Genomic DNA, 4741 nt, shown 5'->3' on the forward strand with positions numbered 1-4741 from the left:
TTAGATCTTTGTAATATGTTTGTTTTAGTTTAATTACAGCTATATGTCATTCAGGAATAATCTATGAAAGTTCGTATTAAAACGGGTACTTCGTTTTGGGTACTTCCAAGATCAGAGTGTATCTGCAGGGGAAAAAAATCATTAATCGATCGAAAATTAAGAAAATCACTAAGTCATATCTTGTAGATAGCACAAATTCACTTCAGTTCATTTTTCCATTGTTAGAATCTTAAACTAATTCTACATTCTAGATACTACTTCTTCCTTAGGATGCTTTAATTCGTTGTTAGAATCCTAAACTAATTCTACATTCTAGAACATCTTCTTCCTTAAGATGCTTTAATTCGTTGTTAGAATCCTAAACTAATTCTACATTCTAGATACCACCTTCTTCCTTAGGATGCTTTAATTCGTTGTTAGAATCCTAAACTAATTCTACATTCTAGATACCACCTTCTTCCTTAGGATGCTTTAATTCGTTTGTTAGAATCCTAAACTAATTCTACATTCTAGATGTTCCCCAGTGGGACGGCGGTAAGTCTTCGGATTTACAACGCTAAAATCAGGGATTCGTTTCCTTTCGGTGGACACAGTAGACGTGGCTTTGCTATAAGAAAACACAAACACACATTCTAGACACTGTTTTACATCTTTTGGATGCTTCAATTTGTTGTTAGAATCCTAAATTCATCTTACATTCTAGATACCACCTTTTTTCTTAGAATGCTTCAATTCGTTTTTAGAATTCTAAACTAATTTTCGTACCTAGGATGCTTCAGTCTGTTGTTTGAATAGCTAACTATTTATAGACCCTGGATACTGCCTTCATCATTTGGATACTTTAATTGGTTGTTTGAATAGTATATTAATTCTACATTCTGGACATCACCTTTATCTTCGTTGTTTGCATTCTAAATTAATTCCAGGTTCTGGATACTACCTTTATCCTTGGGTACTCCAATTCGTTGTTTGATCACTATACTTATTATACATTCTGGATACCACATTCATCCTTAGTATACTTCAACTTTGCATCCTAAGCTAGAGTTTTAATCTGACACTGCTTCCATTCTTTGAATCTTCTATTTCACTGCTTGCATTAGTAAGTAATACTTATCTCAATCCTCAAGATATCACTTTCCATTTATTTGCAAAGTGAACTCTTGCAGCATTCTTTAATACCGGTTGCATTCTTAAAGAATTCTAAACAAATTATATTGCATTATATCCATTCTTAACATATCCAAGTTCGGTTCTTGCATGATGGATCACGCTTCATTCTTGCATCATCTCCGCCTTTACGTTGTTCTAGTTTGTTGTTCATCGTAAACTAGTATCTTATTGTTGCATATGTTCATTATTGGGTTGTTTTAGTTTGTTGCTTATCTTAAACTAGTATCATATTGTTGCATCCATCCATCCTTAGGTTGTTCTAGTTTATTGTTCATCCTAAATTAGTATCATATTCTCGAACTAAATCCATTTTTAATGCATCCAAATGTTGTTTACATCATACTTATTGTAGGGTTTTCTAGATTTACATTAGTAAGTAATACTTATCTCAATCCTCAAGATATTACTTTCCACGTATTTGCAAAGTGAACTCTTCCAACATTCTTTAATACCGGTTGCATTCTTAAAGAATTCTAAACAAATTATATAGCATTATCTCCATTCTAAACATATCCAACATTGATATAAGCAGTTGTCATTGGGGTATTTACATAAGGAAATTACGTTCTGGTATACTATTGCCATTCTTAATGTTTACTAAATCATGAAATATGTCATACGCTAACTTAAAATATGGTACAACATCCATTTTTTTTAGGGGTTTTTAATCATGGGCTGTATCATGTGTAAGTTAATTCTTTCAAGTATTCACCACCCAAAACAGAAAAGTTAAGAGAAATTAACTTAGTGTTGCATTTTTACATAGGAAAATTTTATATACCTGTCGTGCTATATGTAAGTGAGAAGGAGACAAGTGTACTCTTCGAAAATAGGCCTCTGAAAAAAGTCCTAACGTTCTCGTTTCTGCGTGAAGGAGCTCGAAATCTGTCGTGAAACGAAGAAGTTAAGAGATGATAAAACAACCATTGTTAAAGTGTCTTGTTCAGTGGATTCGGATACGTGTGTGCTTTACTAGATCTATAATCAGCGTTTTGTACGCGCTGTTTGTGTAATGTGCTAACGTCGCAGTCTGATTATGAAATCGATTGATGTTGTCTGTCTTGCTTGTATAAATGAGCTTTACTAGATCTATAATCAGCGATTTGTACGCGCTGTTTGTTTAATGTGCTAACGCCGCAGTCTGATTATGAAATCGATTGATGTTGTCTGCCTTGCTTGTATAAATGTGCTTTACTAGATCTATAATCAGCGATTTGTACGCGCTGTTTGTTTAATGTGCTAACGCCGCAGTCTGATTATGAAATCGATTGATGTTGTCTGCCTTGCTTGTATAAATATGCTTTACCAGATCTATAATCAGCGTTTTGTACGCGCTGTTTGTGAGATGTGCTAACGCCGCAGTCTGATTATGAAATCGATTGATGTTGTCTGTCTTGCTTGTATAAATGTAGCTTTACTAGATCTATAATCAGCGATTTGTACGCGCTGTTTGTAAGATGTGCTAACGTCGTAGTCTGATTATGAAATCGATTGATGTTGTCTGCCTTGCTTGTATAAATATGCTTTACCAGATCTATAATCAGCGTTTTGTACGCGCTGTTTGTGAGATGTGCTAACGCCGCAGTCTGATTATGAAATCGATTGATGTTGTCTGCCTTGCTTGTATAAATGAGCTTTACTAGATCTATAATCAGCGTTTTGTACGCGCTGTTTGTGTAATGTGCTAACGTCGCAGTCTGATTATGATATCGATTGATGTCTGTCTTGCTTGTAAGAATTGTCTTCAGTTAAGCAACAGACAGACTCTTCAGAAGAATAAAGTTCTACCTGAAAAGACACTTTTTCTGTAAGAGAGGTCCCACTAACTCTCTTTTGTTTTATTTGTATATGTGTGTGTGTGTGTGTATGTATATGGGTGCTATGTATGTGACATGTGTGTGTGCTATTTACGTTATGTGTATTATGTATGCGTGCTATGTATGTTGTTGTTTGTTATGAAGCACAAAGCTACACAAAGGGCTATCTGTGCTCTGCCCACCACGGGTATCGAAGCCCGGTTTCTAGTAGTATAAGTCCGTAGGCATACCGGGGTGCCACTGGGGGGGGGCAGCTGCTATGTATGTGCGATATGTGTCATGCATGTGTATGCTATGTATGTGATGCGTATTATGTATATGTGCTATGTATGTGCGATATGTGTCATGCATGTGTATGCTATGTATGTGATGCGTATTATGTATATGTGCTATGTATGTGCGATATGTCTAATGCATGTGTATGCTATGTATGTGATGCGTATTATGTATATGTGCTATGTATGTGCGATACATGATAAGTGTTATGTATTATGTGTGCTGTTCATGCAATGTGCGTGTATGTAAGTGTGTACGAGTTTGAATGCTTTGTACGTAAAAACGAAACCAGTTTTTCAGAATAGAGACTGAAGTATCAGCTTTCACTAAACTTCCTGGAGCGCAGCATCCAAACAATTATCGAATGCACACATTCTTTCCATTTCCTTCATATAGAATTGTTGAAATAGCTGCGTTAGTCGTAATAAAGCTATGTTTTGCCACATGGTTATCTCCCAATTAGTCAGTAACACGAGCAAAAATCATATTAATCTAATAATAAATTGTGTTAAAAAACAAAGTACTAACCACAGGCTCCAATTGAGTACAAATTAAAGTGAAAATGATGTCCTTGATAAAGGCCCCTAGCTGGTTTTTTTTCAAAATAGTTTTTATTTTTTGTATTTTTTAATCAACTTAAAAGCTTTCGCACCTCATTTTGGTTCCGTGTCGTATTTCTCATCATAGTGGCTATCTAGCGTGTATTTCGCTCTTTTTCATTTTGCATCATCATTGATTTCAAGCCAAGACTGTGGCATGAAATAAAAGACATCAAGAGATATCTATGCACGTCATAACCAAGTGCTGAAGAAAAATAGTTGTATGATGGAAAACAAACGTGTCACTGTTATTGTAAGAAATTTGAATGCTAAAAGACAAATATGAGGTACATATGCCAACATTATTCTAACGAACTGGGATTATGAAAGTCAGATGTGAGACACTTAAGACAACATCATTCTAAGGAACTTGGATTATGGAAAGTCAGATGTGAGACACTTATGTCAACATCATTCTAAGGAACTGGGATTATAAAAGTCAGATGTGAGACACTTATGTCAACATCATTCTAAGGAACTGGGATTATGAAAGTCAGATGTGAGACACTTATATCAACATCATTCTATGGAACTGGGATTACAAAAGTCAGATGTCAGACACACATGTCAACATCATTCTAAGGAACTGGGATTATGGAAAGTCAGATGTGAGACACTTATGTCAACATCATTCTAAGGAACTGGGATTATGGAAAGTTAGATGTGAGCCACTTATGTCAACATCATTCTAAAGAACTGGGATTACAAAAGTCGGATGTCAGACACACATGTCAACATAATTCTAAGGAACTGGGATTATGGAAAGTCAGATGTGAGACACTTATGTCAACATCATTTTAAGGAACTGGGATTATGAAAGTCAGATGTGAGACACTTATGTCAACATCATTTTAAGGAACTGGGATTATGAAAGTC

General features: G+C 35.3%; 1 protein-coding gene across 3 annotated transcripts in view; it reads left to right on the forward strand.

The window, feature by feature from the left end:
• The window catches only part of LOC106459913, a 110237-nt gene that overhangs the window by 2414 nt on the left and 103082 nt on the right, over positions 1–4741 (forward strand). The gene's annotated exons all lie outside the window — the stretch shown is intronic.

The sequence above is a fragment of the Limulus polyphemus genome, unplaced genomic scaffold (genome assembly GCF_000517525.1).
Source record: "Limulus polyphemus unplaced genomic scaffold, Limulus_polyphemus-2.1.2 Scaffold680, whole genome shotgun sequence".
Taxonomy (NCBI): domain Eukaryota; kingdom Metazoa; phylum Arthropoda; class Merostomata; order Xiphosura; family Limulidae; genus Limulus; species Limulus polyphemus.